The sequence below is a fragment of the Saimiri boliviensis genome, chromosome 13 (assembly GCF_048565385.1).
Source record: "Saimiri boliviensis isolate mSaiBol1 chromosome 13, mSaiBol1.pri, whole genome shotgun sequence".
NCBI lineage: Eukaryota > Metazoa > Chordata > Mammalia > Primates > Cebidae > Saimiri > Saimiri boliviensis.
This window is the reverse complement of record NC_133461.1, coordinates 47,172,892-47,195,266: the sequence shown is the minus strand read 5'-3', so window position 1 is coordinate 47,195,266 and position 22,375 is coordinate 47,172,892. Positions and strand designations below refer to the sequence as shown.

At 34.2% G+C, this 22,375-nt stretch overlaps 1 long non-coding RNA gene across 1 annotated transcript in view; it reads right to left on the bottom strand.

Moving 5' to 3' along the window:
- Nucleotides 1-4,938: 4,938 nt before the first annotated feature.
- LOC141580935 (uncharacterized) overlaps nucleotides 4,939-22,375 on the bottom strand; it is a 163,728-nt gene continuing 146,291 nt past the window's right edge. The window contains exon 3 of the long non-coding RNA XR_012513359.1: nucleotides 4,939-6,339. This is a non-coding gene — a long non-coding RNA (uncharacterized LOC141580935). The remainder of the gene's footprint in view (nucleotides 6,340-22,375) is intronic.

Here is a 22,375-nt window from a genome sequence, read left to right as displayed (position 1 = left end):
ACCATACTACGAGATTCATGAGTACAATGGAGTAATAATACATCCAAAACAAAAGAAAATAACATTTATCCTAGAAGTTCATATTCATTTAAAATATTATTTAAATTTGAAGGTAAAGATATTTACAGGCCATGGAAGATCTCCTTAAAGAATTCCTGGAAAATGTAGTCAGAGAAGAAGGAAAAGGAATACAGAAAAAACAATGTGATCTAGCAAATAATTTAATTATTTAAAGAATTTAGTAGAATTTATTTTAATTTAAATAAATAAAATATAAAAGCATACAATAGTCCCTTTTTAATCCACCTTTTCACTTTCCCCAGTTTCAGTTACCTGTAGTCAACTATGGTCCAAAAATATTAAATTAAAAATTCCAGAAATAAACAATAAGATTAAAATTGTAAGCCATTTTGAGGAGCATAATAAATCCCACATCACCTGCCCTGTGCTACCTGGGACATGAATCATTCTTTCTTTTATCCAGAGAATCCACGCTAGAATCTGTGCTACATGCACTATCTGCCCCATAATCATTTAGCAGCCATTTTGGTTATCAGATCTACAACTGTTGCAGTATGGCAGTGTTGCTGTTCAATTAACACTTATTTTACTTATAAAGCCCCAAAGTGAATGAGAAGTGATGTTGGCAATTTGGATATGGAGAAGAGAAGCCATAAAGTGCTTCCTTTAAGTGAAAATGTGAAAGTTCTTGACTTAATCCAGAAAGAAAAAAATATTGTGTGCTGAGATTGCTAAGACCTATGGGAAGAACAAATCTATCTGTCAAATTTTGAAGATGAATAAAGAAATTAAGACGTAGTGCATATAGGGTTTGATACTATCTGTGGTTTCAGGCATCCACTGAGGGTCTTGGAATATATCCCCTGTCATATAGGGGAACATATATTCCCCCTGTCATATAGGGGAATACATTCCCCCTGTCATATAGGGGAATATATCCCCTGTCATATAGGGGAAATACAGTATTTATACTGTATTTATGAGAACCAGAAACTGATACTCCATAATATACTAATATGGCATTAGAGTCAAGAAGAGATAAGGAACTGAAGAGAGATGTAGCATATTAGGTTTCTCATGTTAGTAGGGTAAGAGGCAAAAGGTGTGGAGAAGCCCTGTGTTTCACTTCTGGTTAGAATGGAAGTTGTATTGTACTAATCCTCCTGATTATTTTAGATATCAACTCTGACAGGGTATCTTAAAAAACAAATGTTGAAGGCCCTGGAGAGTAATCAAAGCAGGAAGAACCTGAATGGGATATGACCCTTCCGAGACAAGAAGGACACTTGGTAAGACCAGCTTTTTACCAAAGAAAACCTTCCAATTGTCTGTGTGAACAAGAGAGAGAGCTCAAGCAGAAAGCAACAATTTCACTTGAAGAAACAGTCAGAGATTGAAGTGTGAGGATGCATGACTGAATGAAAATTAAAAAGGGGGTAATCCTGAAAAGAATGGAGACCGAAAACATGCATAAAATTTCACTTCAATCCTTGATTGAGTCCACAATTTCAATGCCAGAGTGAGCTTCCTAGGATCTAAGTGGAAAGCAATAGCCGGAAGGCTGCAAGAGCTGCTTTCCCGGTTCTGGGAAACAAAGATTGTAATTCAAGACTTAAGTAGTTGGAGAATCCCTGAAGTGTCATACTTTATCACAAAGACAATATCCTAGGAAAAGCAGCTATGCTTCAAGATAAAGGGCAGAACTAAATAATCCCGCTGTGAAAAGCCTGAAACAAGTTTCTAAGGAAACAGGTCTATCTGAAGGAATTTAACAGCCTCAGCTCCAGTGGAAGACTACAGTTGAGAGTATCTGTAATGTATTTTCACCAATGACCAGTGTATACATTGGAAGGTTTCTATTAATTTTAAAAATTACTATACAACCAAAAAAAGTAAGAAAATATTAACTATAACATGAGAGAAAAACAACAAACAAAAAGAAGTCAATAGGAACAAAGCCACAGTGAAAAGATATTAGAATAACACAGGGACAAAAACAGCTGTTACAATAATTATTTTAAATAATCTACAAAAGATAAGATAAATAGAAATGGTGAGGAAATAGGTCATTTCAATAAACACACAGAAATTCTGAAAGCGTGAGATGGTATTCTGAAACTAAAAAATAAATCTCTAAAAGAGGCGATTCACTGAATAAAACTACTTCTGATTACAAAGTGGTATCAGACTTAAATTCCTACCAAACACATAAGCTCGCTCGCTCTCTCTCTCTCTCTCTCTCTCTCTCTCACACACACACACACACACAGACATTCACTCACAACATTTTTTTCAGATAGCACAGAAATGTGCCACAGAAAATAATGTGAAATAAAAGGAGGTAAAGTCTTCCCATTTTTCTGCCTGAAGATAATTTATAAACCACATAGCAACCATGATGTCCCAAACTGCAGAAATGTCTCTGTGAAGTGAAGGAGAAAAGAGTTAATACTGAGGATACCAAGATGGTAGAGGACAACTAATTATTTTGACAATTTAAGGATTCATTTTTTAAACCAAGATCAACCATTAAAAATAGATAACTGGCTGGGTGTGGTGGCTCATGCCCATAATCCCAGCACTTTTGGAGACCAAGGTGGTCAGATTGCTTGAGCCCATGAGTTTGAGACTAGCCTGAGCAATATGGAGAAACCCCATCTGTACACAAAATACAACAGTTAGGCAGGCATGGCAATGCATGCCTGTAGTCCCAGCTACTCAGGAGGCTGAGGTGAGAGGATCACCTGAGCCCGAGAATTTGAAGGTTCAGTGAGCTTTGATTATGCCACTGCACTTCAGCCTGGATGAGAGTGAGACCCTGTGTCTAAACATAAAAATAAAAATAAAAAAGGAAATAAGAATAAAGAGATACAGATAGCAATCTAAGAATGGTGATAAATGGAAAATTAGTAAATATACAATTTAGTCTAACTGTATTAATAATCACTTCACTTGTTGATGGTCTAAAGGTGCCAATTAAAAATGGAAATAGTCACAGAGTAGAACATAAAACAACAAACCCAACTCCATATTGTCTACAAGAAACACTTCAAATATGTATGTATGTATGTGTGTGTGTATATATATATATACAGTATAAATAAATAAAGATATACCATACCAACACTAATCAAATTAAGGCAGGAAAGTTGTAAAAATTTCAGACAGAGTAGACTTTAGAGCAAGGAAAGGAGCCCATTATGTAATACCCAGAACAAAGCAGGGCATTATATAATGACAAAAAGTCAATCCTCCTGAAAGACATAAAGATCCTTACTACGTATGCACTTAACAACAAAGCACCAAAATAAATGAGGCAAAACCCAGGAAGACAGAAGAACAGCAAAGAGAACAATATAAATTCACTATTACAATTGATGAATTTAATACCTTTTTATCAACAATGGACAGATACAGCAGGCAGATAATCAGTAAGAACATAATTGAAGTCAACAATATCATCAATCAACTGGATATAATAGACATCTACAAACTTCATCCAATATCAGCAGATGGCACATCCTTCTGAAGCTCACATAGAACATTCATCAAGATAGAACACATATTCTGGGCCACAAAAACTAGCAAATGTAAAAAAACAGAATTCATACTATGACTGTCACATCACATGGAATTAAACTAGAAATCAGTAACAGAAAGATTGCTGAAAATTATAAAAATATTTGGAGATTAAACAACACATTTTTAATTAACATATAGGTAAAAGCCAAAATCCAGGAGAGATTTTAAAATATTTTGAAATCTGTAAAAATGAAAATATAATTTATCAAAATTTGTTCAGTGTAAGGAAGTACTTAGAGGAAAATATGAAGCATTGAATACATATATTAGAAGATGAAAGATATAAAGTTAATAACCCAAACTTAAATATCAGAAAAGTGGAAAAAGAATAGCAAATCAAATACAAAATAAGCAGAAAAAAATAAATCATAAATATTAGAACAGAAATAAATAAAATTGAAAACAAAAAAAAAATTAATGAGAAAAAATCAACAAAATCAAAAGCTGGTTATTTGAAAAGATCAATAAAATTAATAGCCTGCTAGCCAGACTATATAAGAAAAAAAAGACACACAAAGTATTAATATCTGATACTAAAGAGGGACCTTCAATACATATTTCATGAACATTAAAAGGATAAAAAACAAATGTTATGAAAAACTCTATGCCCACAAATTTGATAATGAAGAAGAAATTGACCTTTTTCTTTTTCTTTTTTTTTTTTTTGAGATGGAATTTTGCTCTTGTTGCCCAGGCTGGAGTGCAATGGTGCAATCTCAGCACACTGCAAACTCCGCCTCCTGGGTTCAAGTAATTCTCCTATCTCAGCCTCTCAAGTAGCTGGGATTACAGGCATGTGCCAGCATGCCTGGCTAATATTGTATTTTTAGTAGAAATGGGGTTTCTCCATGTTGGTCAGGCTGAGAAATTAACCAATTTCTTAAAACACACAGCTGCCAAAACTCATGCAAAAAGAAACCATCTATATAGATCTATATCTATTAAATAAACAGAATCAGTAACTAATAATCTTCTAAAACAACATCAGACCCAGACCCAGGTAACTTTACCTGGTAAATTCTAGCAAACATTTGTGGAAGAAATTATATTAATTCTCTACAATCCTTTCCAGAATATATAAGCATAGAGAATACTTCCTAACTCATTCTGGTAAGCCAGGAGCATTATTACCCAAATAACAAAACCAGAAAAAGATATCACCAAAAAAAGTTATGGAACAATCACTGTCACAAACAAAGATACAAAAATCTTCAACAAAATATTAATAAATAAAATTTAACAATATGTCAACTGAATTATATAAAATGACCAAGTAGGATTTATTACAGGTATGCAAAGCTGATTGAACATTTAAAAATCAACTAATGCAATCCATCATATCAAGACACTAAAGAATAATACCATATAATTATGTCAATAGATGCAGACAAGCACTCAACAGAATCCAACACTGATTCATGATTAAAACTCTCAGCAAATTAGGAATAGAGGCAAAGTCTCTCATCTTGACAAAGAACATATTCAAAAAAACTACAAGCAGTGTTACATGTAGCATAGAGAAATTTAAACCTTTCTGGTAAGATGAGGAACAGAGCAAGATTTCTATTCTCGCCATTTTTTCCCCCAACATTATACTGAGATTCCTAACTAATGGTATAAGGGAAGAGAAGAAAATAAAAGATATACAGATTGAGAAGAAAAAAAAAAATGCCCCACCCTCTTTTTTTTTTTTTTTTTTTTTTTTTTTTGCATCTGACATGATTGCCTGTGAAGAAAAATTTTAAAGGATCAACAAAAACTCCTGGAATTAATAAGCAATTATTGCAAAGTTAGGAGATAATATTAATTATAAATCGATTGCTTTCCTATACATTAGCAATGAAAAAGTGAAATTTGAAATGCAAAACACACAACCATTTACATTTTCACCCCAAGATTTACATGAGAAAAACTACAAAAATGTAATGAAAGATTTTTTAAATAATTAAATAAGTAAAGTAAAACTTCATGTTAATGGGTAGGAAGACTCAATATTATCAAGATGTCAGTTCCTCTCAACTTAGTGTATAGAATCAATACAATCCCAGTTGAAATCCCAAATACTTTGTGGATATCAAGTTTATATCACGTTTCATTGATTAATTTTCAAGTTTATATCACAAGAAAAAATATCAGAATAGTTTCAATATTGGAGGAAGACAAAGAGAAAACATTATCTGATTTAAAGACTTACCATAAAGCTTCAGTGGTAGAACAGAATAAAGAACTCAGAAATAAACCCACATAAATACAGTCAACTAATACCGGATTAAAAAAAGCAAAAGTAATACAATATTAAGAAACCATTTTCAACAAATGGTGCTGGAAAAACTGCACATCTCTATGCAAAATAAATAAATAAATAAATATAGACATAAACCTTACACCATTCACAAATTTTAACTCATAATGGATCATAGACTTAAGTGTAAAATGAAAAACTCTAAGACACATATAAGATAATAAAGCCAAAAACCTAAGTGACCTTGAGTATGGCAATGACTTTTTAGATATAACACCAAAGGCACAATTCATGAAAGAAATGTTGAACTGAACTTCATTAAAATTAAAATCTTCTACTTTGTTAGTTTGTTCTCAGGCTGCTATGAAGAAATAGCTGACACTGGGTAATGTATAAAGGAAAGAGGTTTAATTGACTCACAGTTCTGCAAGTCTTGGGAGGCCTCGGGAAGCTTCAATCATGGCAGAAGGAGAAGCAAACACATTCTTCTTCACCTGGTGGCAGGAGAGTGAAGAAAGAGTGAAGTGAGGAGAAAGCCCACTATAAAACCATCAGATTTCATGAAAACTCAATCATTATCATAAGAATAGCACGAGGGAAACTGCCCTCATGATTTAATTACCTCCCGCTGGATCACTCCCATGACACATGGGGATTATAGAAACTATAATTCAAGATGAAATTTTGATAGGGACACAGAAAAATCTGTCAATACACAATCTAGATAGATAGATAGATAGATAGATAGATAGATAGATAGATAGATAAAAAATTAAATAGCAAATTAAATTTTAAAAATTGTATTCAGTAGGGGTAGAAACTGGAAACAAAGCAGACAAAAGCTGTAAGATATTCTTATAAACATCTCAACCTGGATGAATTCTAGAAAAAATAAACGTTTTTGATGAAGGGAAGAAATCAAAATTTTCCTAATATACAAATTTTATGCTCTGACATGACAAACATTATTCTTGGACAAACTGATTACAAGATGAGAGTTGAGAATTTGCTTGTGTACTTCTATATGTAAGATATGTTTTGATTTTCATAAGAGAAATTGGGAACATTAAAATGTATTATTTAAAATGAGGATTGAGTAACTTGGAATCACTTTACCATGTGTTTCCTGAAGACAGGGACCATAATATGTACATCTTGCTGGCTCTAGTATCTAGCTTAGTAATATCTGGCACACAAGGATCTTAAAGAGAAAGTTATTGAATAAATAAATGAATGCAGTAAAGTCACATGGGTGGATGGATGAATACCGTTTATAAATATAACAATATGATTAGGAAAAAAGTCTGCTTTTTACTTAAAGATATCTATTTAAATAAGATATTAATACTTCTATGAGATCAATTTTTCTACATTTAAATAAATGAATCTATTCTATTCTGTTTAGGGAATTAGAGAGCCTGATGTTTAGGAATATCCTCCCTCTCCCGCTAGCTGGGTTCTTATTTTACTATTTTCTTCTGCCTTTCTTAGATTTACTTTTCTTGTTTTTCAACATTCTTGCTTATTTATTTTCAGTAATTTTTTTGTTTTCTTTTTTTTTATTTTTTTAATTGCATTTTAGGTTTTGGGGTACATGTGAAGAACATGCAAGATTATTGCATAGGTACACACATGGCAGTGTGATTTGCTGCCTTCCTTCCCCTCAGCTATATCTGTTATTTCTCCCCATGCTATCTCTCCCTACCTCCCCACCCCATCCCTCCCCCATTGCCCCCCAATGGACCCCAGTATGTAGTGCTCCTCTCCCCGTGTCCATGTGTTCTCATTGTTCAACCCCCGCCTATGAGTGAGAACATGCGGTGTTTGATTTTCTGTTCTTGTGTCAGTTTGCTGAGAATGATGGTTTCCAGGTTCATCCATGTCCCTACAAAGGACATGAACTCATCGTTTTTGATGGCTGCGTAATATTCCATGGTGTATATGTACCACATTTTCCCTATCCAGTCTATCATCGATAGGCATTTGGGTTGGTTTCAGGTCTTTGCTATTGTAAACAGTGCTGCAATGAACATTCATGTGCATGTGTCCTTATAACAGAACAATTTATAAACCTCTGGATATATACCCAGTAATGGGATTGCTGGGTCAAATGGAATTTCTATTTCTAGGTCCTTGAGGAATCGCCACCCTGTCTTCCACAATGTTTGAACTAATTTACACTCCCACCAACAGTGTAAAAGTGTTCCTATTTTGCCACATCCTCTCCAGCATCTGTTGTCTCCAGATCTTTAAAGATCCTCATTCTAAATGGCATGAGATAGTATCTTAATGTAGTTTTGATTTGTATTTCTCTAATGACCAGTGATGATGAGCATTTTTTAATATGTTTGTTAGCCCCATATATGTCTTCTTTTGTAAAGTGTCTGTTCATATCCTTCACCCACATTTGAAGGGGCTCGTTTGTTTTTTTCTTGTACTATTAACTCTTATTGAAGACATGGCTTTGACTAATCGGTCAGATGGCTTGCTAATGTATTCCCTCAAATTACACAGATTTACTCAATGGGATATAGTATATTTGGGAATCTCTAGATCTCCCCACAGAAACAGGTATTGCTCCATGAACCTCCCACACAATGAGTAGCAGCCCAGGGAACACCTTTTCTGCAGGTAAATATTCCTAGAAAAAGGAGGAAAGAGCTAAATTTAATATCTACATGTATTTCTTTCAGAGTTACGACAGAAAAGCATGGAATGAAGATAGAGTCAGAAATGCTCCACAATGCCTGGTAAAAGTCATTTTGAGAGAAATAAAGTCTAGGAGAAAGGAGGTTCACATCTACCAGTGAAATAATATTCCAGGCATTTTGATTTTCTATAATAAATACTAAATTTAAGATTATTATGTCTTCTACAATATGGCATTAATTTCCAGATAAACAACAATTAAAAAATAAAAATAAAGATCAGATTAAATGGTATTCTTAGCTATACAGTTCCTTTAACTTCCAAAAACCAGTCATCTGAAACAGAAACTTTCTGTATATGAAAGAAAAAACAATCAGCAAAATTGTGAATGGCTAGAGAGCAAAAGTGTACTGTCAATCCAGCAATTAAATTAATTGAGTTCTGAATATTTCAGATTGCCTGCTTTGCCAAAAGCAAGTCTCTGTCTCAATCAGGAACACAATTTGGTCAGGTGTCTGGATGAGAATGGGTAATAATTTTATGCAAAGTATTTAGCAGGATTGATTCAGGCTCAGATAAAATACTTTTTTCCTATTGTTACGTCTTTTTCTTAAAAGAGGTAAAGTAAAATATAACAATAGAATTTTCATCTTTCAAAAGTACTTTTTTCATATATTTTATCCTCAGGTACTTACGTAACATAAATAGAGTGGTTGTTATTTTAAGCATTGTATAAAGATTTTGAAATAATAAAAACTTAGCTGAGATGTGGCCTTTGGAGAACCACACTTCACTTTATCTTCCTGAATTCTTAAATTAAATTAAACATAGCTACCATTATGTAATTGACATGAGAATTCAAAGAAATTTAAAAACATTGCAGCTATTCTTAATAAGAAAATTGCTCAGCAATGGAGCAAGATACTATGGCATAGTATAAACAAAGTCTGGACTAGGAGTCAAAGTCCCAAGTTGACCTCCTAGTACTTTTTCTTCTGAAGATGTCATTTTAGGAAATTCACTTAATTTGTCTGGCCACATATATACAGTCATAAAATGTATTTGGTTACTTGTATAACAGTGGCAGAAAAAACATCTTTCATTATGATAATCTATGTTTATAAGCTAAAATAATATTCACTACAATCTGAGATACTTCATTGTCATTTTTTGGTCATTTTCTTAAAATCATGTTGCTTCCTTTATGATTATTTCTTGTTCTTAATCTATTCTTTTTATTGTATGTCACATTTGTCCAGAGGAACATTTCTAGAATTTCATAAAGGAAGATCTCACATCCAAGGAGTGAAAATTATTCTGGGTTTCTGAAGATTTTGCAAAGAGCTAAAGTAATTATTAGTTAAATCTCGCCCCTTGAAAGTTCCCGCCAGGATATGTTTGGATAAAATAAAGTGTATTCATTCATTGGCTGTAGAATGGATCTAAATAGAAAATGCTTCAGCCACACAAATTGAGGAAAAAGAGTTTGGTGGTTCAGAAAACTGGGTTAAAAAATTTGTTTAACAGGATTGTACTTCAAATTCTGGATCTAGAGGTACAGAATTCACCATCTGCACAATATCTACTTAAAATGAACAAAACTTATGCAAATATTCTGACTGCAAATGATGTTTAAGTAGAGTTGTGTCTGAGGAGTTGTATTAGTCCATTTGCATGCTGCTGATAAAGACATATCCAAGAGTGGGAAGAAAAAGAAGTTTAATTGACTTACAGTTCCACATGGCTAGGGAGGCCTGACAATCATGGCAGAAGGCAAGGAGGAGCAAGTCATATCTTACATGGATACGGCAGGCAAGAAAGAGAGCTTGCGCAGGGAAACTCCTGTTTTTAAAACCATCAGATCACCTGAGACATATTCACTATTATGGGAACAGCATGGGAAAGACACACCTCCATGATTCAATTATCTCTCACAACACCTGGGAATCATGGGAACTACAAGATGAGATTTGGCTAGGGACACAGAGCCAAACCACATCAGGAGTCAACCAGAACTTATCCATGCATACCTATATAAGTTGTAGGCAACCTCAGCAATAAAAATATAAACCAGGATCATAGAATTAAACCACAAAATTCTCTGGTAACGCAAACATCTATGACCTAAAATCCATGGACTAATGCCTTTACATGTGGAGAGCACTTTTTGGAAAGCTTTTATTAAGGCCTACACCCTATATTTTAAACCCAAAATTACCAAATGTGGTTATCTTAAATTCAAGATTAGAAACAGGAGTCACTAAAAGATAGGAGCAAAGGAACTGCAAAAACCCAGTATACTGAATAGGTGCCATAAAATACCCAAGAAAGAGTGAGAAGAAAGATTTTTGACTGAATAGATAAGTTATAAAAGTATAACAGTCTGTGGCCATTTGTGTAAAGCTAATCAGCCTCTGTCTCCGTGTTAAATGGTCTCAGAGTTTATTTTGTAATAAATATAGACCTTAACAATCATCCAATTTTAAATTATGATGATTATACTGTCCCAAAGTCCCTTGAAATGTCTGTATTAAATTTCAAAGTCTACTTTTTTTTTTTTTACGTAGAACCTAAAAACAAATAATAACTTTTACAGGAAGAGGTTTCCCTTTAGTGAAATGCCTTATTTCAATGTAAGTTCAGAGACGTAAGCTATTATTTCACTCTAGACTTGACTAAACATCAAACTTTTAAATTCTACAAAATTAACCATCAGGATTTTAAATGCATCCAATTCCATGTTGCCTTAAGACAAACATTTGTTTTACTTTTCTGATTGTCTGTCTTCACCTCAAGCAGGATGGCAATTTTTGTCTCCATTGTTTACTGTTATATCCACAAGACCTAAATTCATAAATTCATACTGGTACATAGCATAGTACATAATAATTTTTCCTTTTGGTTTCTCATTTCTGAACAATAAAATAGTGTAAAAGACAGATCTTGTGATACCTATCTGCTAACATTTTATTAATCCCACAACATCTTTATTTAAGCTTCTATTTTTAACTCATGCAGAGCAAACTTCCTCCATTGGCAAACCATTTCATAACAAAATTAATAAAACATTAATAATTAATGACTAATATAAATAGAACAAATAGCAATACAACTAATTCTGATGGATTTTCTAAAATGGTAAATAAAATCAATTATTTCTCTGCATATATATGGTCTTATTTATTATTGTTTAAATTTATTATTTTTTTTCTTTGTCTTGTCTTCCCCTTAACATTTAAAAAATAGCTAGGTTTTCCCACTCTATAGCTAAATAAAACATTAAAGAAATAGATTGACAGATACGATTTTAAACCTACTGACTGTACATGAGTTTCTTTAACACATGTGCATACAAACAAACACTCTACATGAGTTACGTACAATAATTTTGGGCTACTTTATAAGACACACAAAAAAGTGCATTATTCAAAAAAAATGCAGCTGATTTTAAGATGTTCTAGTAGCCAAAGAAAATAAAGCATAGTTAAAACACTATTTGTTACTTACTGATTCTCTATTATATGTCAGGTTATCTATCAGTTATTTCATTTAATTTCCACAACATTTCTGTATTAGTTTCCTATTGCTCCTAATAAAAATTACCATAAAATTTGTAACAAACAACACAAATTTATTACCTACAGTTCTGTAAGATAAAAGTCTGACATGGATATCACTGAACTAAAAATCAAGATATTCTCAGGGCTACATTCCATCGGAAGCTCTAAGGGCAACTGTTTTCCTATGCTTGCCAGTTTTTAGAAGTTACTCACAATTCTTGGCTTGTGGTCCCCTGCTTCCTCTGTCTTTAAAACTTGCAACTTTGCATTTCTTAGACCATTTTTCTGTAGTTCATTTCCCTCTGACTCTCTAATGTTGCCTTCTTATGTATTGTTAAGAAAACAAATCTTTCTTTTCAAGTCCATTTTGCTCTAGGACCCTTGTGATTACATTGTGCCCAACTGAAAAATCGAGGCTAGTCTTCTCATTTTCTGATTAGCAAACTTAATTCCATTTGCCACCTCGTAATTCATCTTTGCCATGTAACCTAACATACAAGTTCTGGAGAATGGGACATGGATATCTTTGTGGGCCATTATCCTGCCTATTACCAACCCTCTGAGGTGTGTACAATTATTCCAGTTTGCAGCAGGACTGTATTTTAGCACACTGCTTCAGGATAAGGCACCAGGTATTTAGTTTCTTCATGCTCTTATGATTCAGCATTGTGCATGCTGAAAAAGTGTATCACAAATATTAACTCACAAAAGGTAGCTGCCCAATAGTTGTTTAAAGTATCAAAAACAAAAGTACACATGTCAGTTCTCACTTTGGCCACAACCAAAGCCTATTTAACTGTCAGATACTAAGACTATTCATTATAATTAACCTACTATTCTTTGAAAAAAAGCTACCAGACCAAACCATTAGTCCCACCAGCCTTGGCAGGTATCACATTCTTACTAGGGAAGTCTGAAGTCCACTTACATTCATCATCTTAATTTTTATCATGGAAAGACCATGAAAGTTAGAATTAAATGGATCTAGGCTTGAAACATCTACCCCTTGCTAGAAAGGCAGCTTTGGACAAGTGATGTGTGGTAACATCATTAATGCAGTAGAGGTAACAATTCCTTCCTTGTAGCAATTTTGTGACTAGTAAGATATTATGGATATAAAGCACCCACCACAAAGATCGACACAGGGTAATTACCTACCTACTTTTAACTTCACTTATTAGATGCCTCTTGACCAGTACCTTTAATTTGTGGCTTTTCTGTTCATTACCCATGTGTCCTAGAATAAACCACATTACCACTTCGATTTTCAGTTTTTTAATCTGTAAAAAAAGGCCTTAAGAAACTTGATTTGCCCTGAGAATTAAATAAAATTCTGAATGCGAAAGCACTTGTAAGCTGTTAAAAGCCAGAATTAATAAGTTATTTTAGCACAATTTACTGGTTTAAAGTTCAGTAGTTCTTAAATTTTAAATGGTTATCAGTGTTCCATATAACAGAATACCAAGGGTCAATAAGCTGTCTCATTTTCAATTCCAACATTGCAGAACTATTAAAGCAAAACCCAAGAAATATTTCTGAGCCAAAATTCAGAAGTTTTTCCCCAGGCTTCTAACACCAATTGTCCTCCTATGTAATACACTCTAACAAAAAAATTCTAGGAACTGTTCTCCAAGCACATGTCTGCAATTTTAAACAGACTCATGCTGCCATCTGCTCCTTCTGATAAGAGACTCATCTGTCTGCCAAGAAGGTGGGGAAAAGGCTCACTAAGAAAGAATAATGCAACTCTGCAACCCCTACAGCCTTGCCGGGTGGCTCATGGACATGCACCAACTAATTAGGGGTCAAACCAACATTTTAGGATGTATTTGGATGGGATTTGAATTCACTGTGACTGCACTTTAAACAGCACTACATTCAGCTACTGGTGTAATTTGGACAATGAGCCCAGCATCTGCTACCTTTCAGCAGCAAGGCATAATGAGAGAAGTGTGATTAAGGGAATTCACCTATCTCAATGGTTTTTATGATTTTAGAAAGCTGAAATGAGAGTTGTTCGTACATAGACAAGGGAATATGTGTATGCACGTTTGTGTATACGATGCAAGAATAACCATAACAGTGCAGCTTTCTCACAGTAAAAAATACTCTAAAATTAAAAGTATTTGAAATAATCTAAATAAAAAGTCTTATTCAATTAAAAAAAAAACTAGCAGGACTTTAATCATTAGCAAAGTTATGAAACTATATAACCTATACAGTTTATATTAGGTCAACAGTGGTTTTGTTATTAGAAAGCAACTTAAAGATATTTACTCAAATATATATGCCTACATATATACAGAAAATTCCTGGCGGTATATTCATAAAAATGTTAATAACACATATCTCTGGAAGTTGGAATAAAATTTTGGTTGTTGGGAAAGATTGGACAGGAGAAATTTTGACTTTCACTTTTTATTAATTACCTTCCTGTACACTGATTGCTTTAAAATTCTGAAACTTGTATTACTTTATACAATTAAAGAACACTCACCTAATTGACAAAAGAGAATTGGCGATTAAATTCTAATTTAATTTAACCAATCTAATTTTAAAGTAATTTTGAAGTTGGAATCAGGAAACCAAGCCACTTCTCTCCCTTCTACTGACAGTACTCCAATTGATATTGAGTTAGTTCAACTAAATAATCTTCCTGTCTTATCAATGAAATTGGAACAATATAATCAGATCTAGCCCACTTTTCATAGATGTATTATGGGCAAAATTAAATTAACTATATTATGCTGTATTATGAGTCTAATTATGCCAATAAACTGTGGTCATAAATCTAGCTCCCAAGTGACTTTCAGATGAAATTTTCCACTTGCCTGAATAATTCAGATAATGCTAAGCAACCAAACCAGCTATTCATTCAAAATACAAAAATAACAATTTTTCAATGAATGATATATGCTGACAATATAATAACTATTTCATAAGATTTTATGAGAAAACATACCTGATATTTGATGTTACTATTCAAAATTTCACATTTGACATTTCTTCTAGTTGGCATTCTTTTTAACTCATTGTAAAAGAATAACAAAGAGAGTGGATAAGAATACACACTAGGTCTTTGACTTTTACCTACATTTTACTCTGTTTTTTCCTTTAGGAGAAAAAAAAACCCTAATTTCTAATTTGCATTTGTGAAAGTGATCCAATATGGCCTTCCATATTAATGGGAAAGTCATCTATAAACTTCAGAGTTTCAGAGGATACAGTTTCCCATTGATATGATTTGGCTCTGTGTCCCCACCCAAACCTCATCTTGAATTATAATCCCCACTTGTCAAAAGAGGGACTTGGTGGGAGGTGATTGGATGATGGAGGCAGTTTCCTGCACGCTGTTCTTGTGTTAGTGAGTTCTCACAAGATCTGATTTTTTTTTTTTTTAAGATGGAGTTTTACTCTTGTTGCCCAGGCTAGAGTGCCATTTCTTGATCTCAGCTCACTGCAACCTCTGCCTCCCAGTTTCAAGCGATTCTCCTGCCTCAACCTCCTGAGTAGCTTGGATTACAGGTATCCACCACCACGCCCAGCTACTTTTTTTATTTTTAGTGGAAACAGGGTTTCACCATGTTGGCCAGGTTGATCTCAAACTCCTGACCTTCCTCAAGTGATCCACCCACCTTGACCTCCTAAAGTGCTGGGATTACAGGCATGAGCCACTGCACCAGGCCAAGATCTGATGGTTTAAAAGTGTGTGGCTTCCTTCCTGCTCTCTTTCTCCTGCCACCTTGCGAAAAAGTTCTTGCTGCTCATTCACCTTCTGCATGACTGTAAGTTTCCTGAGGCCTCCCCAGCCATGCAGAACTGTGAGTCAATTACAACCTCTTTTATTTATAAATTAGCTAGTCTCAGGTAGTATCTTTATAGTATTGTGAGAATGAACTAATGCACCCATTTTGTCCTTTTCTTCCTCTTTAATTTTATTCTCCAGCTAATTTTCAGGTTATTGTGGGAATAAAAAAGGGTACAAATGAATGAATAAATAAATCAAAGAATCCAACAATCCTGATGGCTTTGGCTTCATGGCTTCAGCTATAGAAAAAAAAATGAAAAGGGATATTTATTTGTTTCAAGATAGAGAAAGATACAAAGTAAATGTGGCTAATAGAGAAAATTCTCATGAATTTTGTAGAACACATGATCATCTGAGGTTCTGTGGAAGCTTAAATCCTATTATTCGTGTAATAAGTACGCTTCTGCTGAAGCAAGTGGTAGATGTACATACACATACACACTCCTGCACACATGCGCATATATATTTTTAAATCTCAAAGTTCTACATTATAGTAGGTGCATTATGAAGATAAAAGAGAGTCATAATGTTGCTAGCTGATTATATGTATAGTATAGTTGGATTGTTGTATGCTTTCGTGAAAATGTCAAAACGGAATAATGGAAACAATAATTGCAAAAATGTGCCATGTAGGAGAAAGAGTTCCTCTTCTTTGCACTGGCTTTGAGAGACTTAGAAGAATGTTCAATACTTTCTCCCCAGCAGGACATTCTTTTTTCCCAGGCAATGACAATCTAATAACAAGCTAGTAACTAACATATTTCTAATACCTCTCCCCAAACAAGACCACAGAATTTTGTAACTATGATTTCATAATCCTCCAGATTTCTGTGAGCTCTGAAGATACTATGTATTATTATATTCACTTCGTTTCCAGAGTCAAAAAGAAGAAATATATATATAGATATATATATATATTATATATATATAGATATAGATATAGATATATATAAAACACACATATATATATGTGTGTGTGTGTGTGTGTGTGTGTTTATACACACACATATATATATTTCAAGAAAAACAGCAAGATGACAAGGGGGCTTAAACTTCATCTCACAGAGTCTGTGATTATCGTTTGTTAGCTTAGGATTTGTTTTCACATGAAAGTTTTCAGACAGTTGTTGAAATTTGTAGAACAATAGCATCAGTATTACCTGGAAATCTATTAGAAATCAGAGTCTGAACCAGATCTGCTGAATCGTCACCTGCATTTTACAAAAATATCCAAATGACTTGTATGCTCACTGAAGTTTGAGAAGGAACTATTATATTTAAAAGGCCTAACAACGTTTTAAAAATTTTTTCTTATACATGTGTGGCAGACACTGAGTAGCTATTTACCAGATTAAATGTTCTCTTTTCTAAGCACTTGGAGAGATTACCTTCTCTTTTGCACTTAGGCGTGACCATTTGATAGAATTTTGGCTGCTTATAATGTGTGCAAGTGATAAAAGTTTCTTTTAGTCTTAGCTACATGACCCTGTGCTCTTTATCTGTCTCATTCTTATCTCAATGTACAGAGTGACTGGGGAAGTAAGGCACTAAAGTTAGCAGAACCTCCACCAGCTTGGATCCCCAAACAACCATGTGGAGTAGAAGCTCTAAACATACCTACCTCCAGAAGCCTTGGACTTGTGAGCAAGAATGAAAATTACCTTGTATTAATAAAGGCATATAATTTCAGAATTGATCTGTTATTGAAGCCCATATTGCAACATTACACATTTTAGCAGCAATCCTTAAATTTTAAAAACAGTGGCTTGAAGTGTGACACAGTAAAAAGAATGCTAGATAAATAACGTTAGGCTAGCTTTGGCTTTTTCATCTGAATAAATTCAGGCCTCGTAATTCCTTTGGACTCATTTCCTGTCATGTTTCTCTTTCTTCACGACTTCCTCATTCATCTGCCTTTAAGATCTATTATTTTATAGCCTCTTAAACTCTGGAATTTTTTACATTCTCTCATTATTTTCATTTTGAAAGAGGAAATTTTGAGACAAATCATTTATTATGGTACCACTTTTGTAGATGTACAAGACCCCTGATTTATGTTATTACTTATGAATAGCACTGGGGAAACAATGGCAATTTATAAGTGTATTAGTATCTGTTACTCGTTGTTTTCAGAATGTGTTTAATAATTCATGTATCTATTCGGAATGTTTGTTTAAATATTCTTACTTATAACAATCCTTGTTAGAAGTAAAACTTTCCACTTGTGGAAAAATTAGAAATCCCCCCTGGTAGAAAAATTACCTTTTTTGATTGACAGAGTTTTAATAAATGATTTATAATTAGCTCTCCGATTTCCTGTTACTACCCGTTTTCTCAAATACACCGCATTTATAGACATAGACACAAATGCAGTTTCTATTTCTGAAAGAACTCTGGATTCACATGGAGAAAATGATCTGAAATGGAGGATCATTACAGACCTTTTACAAATATTTCTTTGTAGAATAAAACCATCAAGCCAGCAGTGACTGATTATGTACAGACAGCTCAAGCCATTTGTCAGCATTCACTAATAATGACATTTTATTTGCAGATGTGAAGACTTAGTGCAAAGAAGAGAAATGAGGTATTAATAGTAACACATTTCACAGTTTTCCCAAAAAATTAGGGTTTTTTTTTTTTGAGGAAAAGAGTAAAATTGAATGTTAGATTATTTCTTTTATTATTTTTATTTACAAAATATGCACAAAATAAAACATAAACAACTGGTATATTACTAACAGACATAATTAGTATGAAGAGATTTGCTTATACTATTTAAACTAAATTAAGATTAACATAAAAATAAGAGTATTTTAAAGACTTTGGAGTTTTTTTTAATACAACAGGAATTGCCCCATTTTTAAAAATAAATTTTTAATGTAATTTTAATCTCTGTTCCAAGCTTTTAATCCCATGCTTACTTTGAGTTTCCTCATTCCACAGTTGCAAGAAACTTATAAAAATAATAAAAACATAAAACAATAAATAAATTTTACATGGAGTTTATTTGGAAATATTAGAAATGTTGTTGGTGGGTCATTAAGAAACAATTCTCAAAAAGCTTTATCCTGGTTCATTTATTGATCTATAAGGGCTAAAACTCCACAGGTCAAGTCATACTTATAAAAAATGTATATTCTTAATTGTGATCACCCATTTTAGATAATTGTTATAAAAATAAATTTACTGAATGTGTTGTGCCTTGGGTTCCACAGTATGAGTTATCTTGGGTTAAGTTCAAAATTGTGGAGCTTTTCATGTTTTTCTATTACTTAGAGGTTTATTTCTATGTGAAGATGTGGCAGAAAATGTACTGGGATTTATTTTTAAAATAATCTTCAAAAAAATTTTATGGGCTGTTATCTTCATAATGTTTAAGTTCTCCATTTATGTCCTTTTGTTTATCCTGCTTCATCTTACACCTTAGGATACTTAAACATATTATATAACCATCCAGCTTTTTTCTCTTCTTCCTTTCAGTACACCTTTCAAAGTTTTTTTTTTAAACTCCAACACAAGTCAATCCATCCCTGTCAGATACCAAACACAGAATCTTCCACTTCTTCAGAACCATTGCCAGTTCTCCCTGTCAACCACTGCTTTTGCTTGGCTTTTCATGATTCTGAGTACCTCCTGCTCAGGGTCACTCTATAATCTGGCCTGCGCAAAGACTTTTTTCTAACATCTCACATCCACCTGCACCCTATACTGCTGCCTCCTGCCCTACCAAAACATATTAAATCTACCTCCTTCAGTGGTCATTCTTAAAGCTTTGATTCACGAGAACTTTGTGTCCCTTCCACTAGAAAACTGAAAATTTTGTCTAAACATACAATTCTACTTATAATATTATTAATAAAAAGTCCACAGACTGCTTAAGGTATTTACATTGACCTCTGGTTAAAAACTTCCATTTTAAATGGCTTGACATGATTGCTTAATTAAGTCTTGCTTTTTAGTTTTCTTCCTAGATTGGAATGAACACTTGCCTCTCTGCCTGCCCTACTGTAACTCATCTGCTCAAATGATTGGGTGGGGCTTGGAGCATGACACCCAGAGATATAACAGATTTGAGAATTATTTCCACCTCCAAACTCCATAAAAAATAGCCACATTGTCCACTGAAAGCCCAGTACTCAAAGCCCACCACTCCGCAAAGCTATACAGACTTACCTACTCTTCTGTTGGAATATTTTACTTTTTCTCACTCAGTTTATCAAAACTATGGCAAGTTTTTCAACATGCTCTCCCACTTCCTATGTCTTTTTGTTCTCTGGCAAATTTTAAGATAGAGGGGAGCAGGGAGAAAGAAATAAACATCTTAAAAGAGCAATGTAACCTGCCTGTTCTGCATTTATCCTTCAATGTTCTTGGAACAAAATGGTCTGCTTGAGAGGAAACGCAAGAAACCTTAATCAGGGTTTTGGAACTTTTAACCCAAACAGTGCTGCCACAACTATTGATGGTCTCCCATTGAAGACTTGACTTCTTCAGCAAGACGTTACAAGTAAATCACTTTCTTCATTCTTAAAATGTAGAGATATATCAGAAAAAAAAAAAATAAAGAGGAAAGTATCATTCATCTGTTTTCTAAGAAACTAAATAGGCATTTGTATTTATAATGATTGTGGTTTGGCAGATCCATATCCAAAGAAGAAAAATAAGTATTTGTGAGTTTCCAAGAGAGAATCATTTGTATCAGGCAATCCAACTCATTTGTCTGAGAGGAAAACCTTAAAGAAGTAATTCATTCTTTTATGACTGAGAGCCAATAAAGAATGGGACTGAAGTCCTGGAAGGAGAATCTTGAAAGAAAAATGGAACAGATTTGAGTCCAGATACAGCCAGATTTCTGAGCCCTATCCCAAAGCAGGTAACAGGCTTTGTTTGTGACCCAGAAGGGCCCAGAGGCAGTAAACTGGGGAAAAAATATTTTGAGGTACACCACTTATTTACACTAGAGAACCCATCCCAAATCACCCCACAGCTCAGCACTTGAGCTCCTATAAAGGACAGACTGTCTCCTTAAGGAGCTTCCTGACCCCTGTATACCCAAAGAATCACCTCATAAAGGACAGCTCAGGCTGACATTTGGCGGGTATCCTTCTGGGACAAAGATAGCAGAAGAAGAAACTGGTAGCAACCCTTACTGTTCTGCAGCTGCTGCAGGTGATCCCCAGGTACGCAGGGCCTGGAGTGGACCTCAGCAGTCCTATAGCAGAGGGGCCACACTGTTAGAAGAAAAACTAAGAAACAGAAATAACTTCATTATCAACAAACTGGACATCCACTCAGAGACCCAATCTGAAAGGCAGCAACTACAAAGATGACAGGTAGATAAATCCACAAAGATGGGAAGAAACCAGTGCAAAAAGGCCGAAAACACCCGAAACCAGAATGCCTCTCCTCCTACAAGGGATTACAACTCATCATCAGCAAGGGAACAAGGCCTGATGGAGAATGAGTGTGATGAATTCACAGAATTAGGCTTCAGAAGGTGGCTAATAAAAAACTTCTGTGAGCTAAAAGAACATGTTCTAACCCAATGCAAAGAAACTAAGAACCTTAAAAAAAGATTTGACGAAATGCTAATGTGAATAAACTTAGGAATATCAATAAATTGATGGAGCTGAAAAACACAACAGAAGAACTTTGTGAAGCATGTACAAGTTTTAACAGTCGAATTGACCAAGCAGAAGAAAGGATATCAGAGGTCGAAGATCAACTCAATGAAATAAAATGAGAAGGCAAGATTAGAGAAAAAAGGCTAAAAAGGAATGTACAAAGTCTCCAAGAAATATGGGACTATGTGAAAAGACCTAATCTACGTTTGATAGGTGTACCTGAATGTGACAAAGAGAATGAATCCAAGCTAGAAAATATTCTTTAGGATATGATCCAGAAAAACTTCCCCAACCTAGCAACGCAGGCCAATATTCAAGTCCAGGAAATACAGAGAACACCACAAAGATATTCCTCAAGAAGAGCAACCCCAAGGAACATGATTATTAGATTCACCAGGGTTGAAATGAAGGAGAATATGCTAAAGGCAGCCAGAGAGAAAGGTCGGGTTACCCACAAAGGGAAGCCCATAAGACTCACAGCAGATCCCTCAGCAGAAACCCTACAAGCCAGAAGAGAGTGGGGGCCAATATTCAACATCCTTAAAGAAAAGAACTTTCAACCTAGAATTTCATATCCAGCCAAACTAAGCTTCATAAGTGAAGGAAAAATAAAATCCTTTGTGAACAAGGAAGTACTCAGAGATTTCATCACCACCAGACCTGCTTTACAAGAGCTCCTGAAAGAAGCACTACACATAGAAAGGAACAACCAGTACCAGCCACTCTAAAAACATACCAAAAGGTAAAGAGCATTGACATAATGAAGAATCTGCATCAACTAATGGGCAAAACAGCCAGCTAGCTTTAAACGGCAGTAGCAAATTCAAACACATCAATATTAACCCTAAATGTAAATGGACTAAATGCCCCAATCAAAAGACACAGA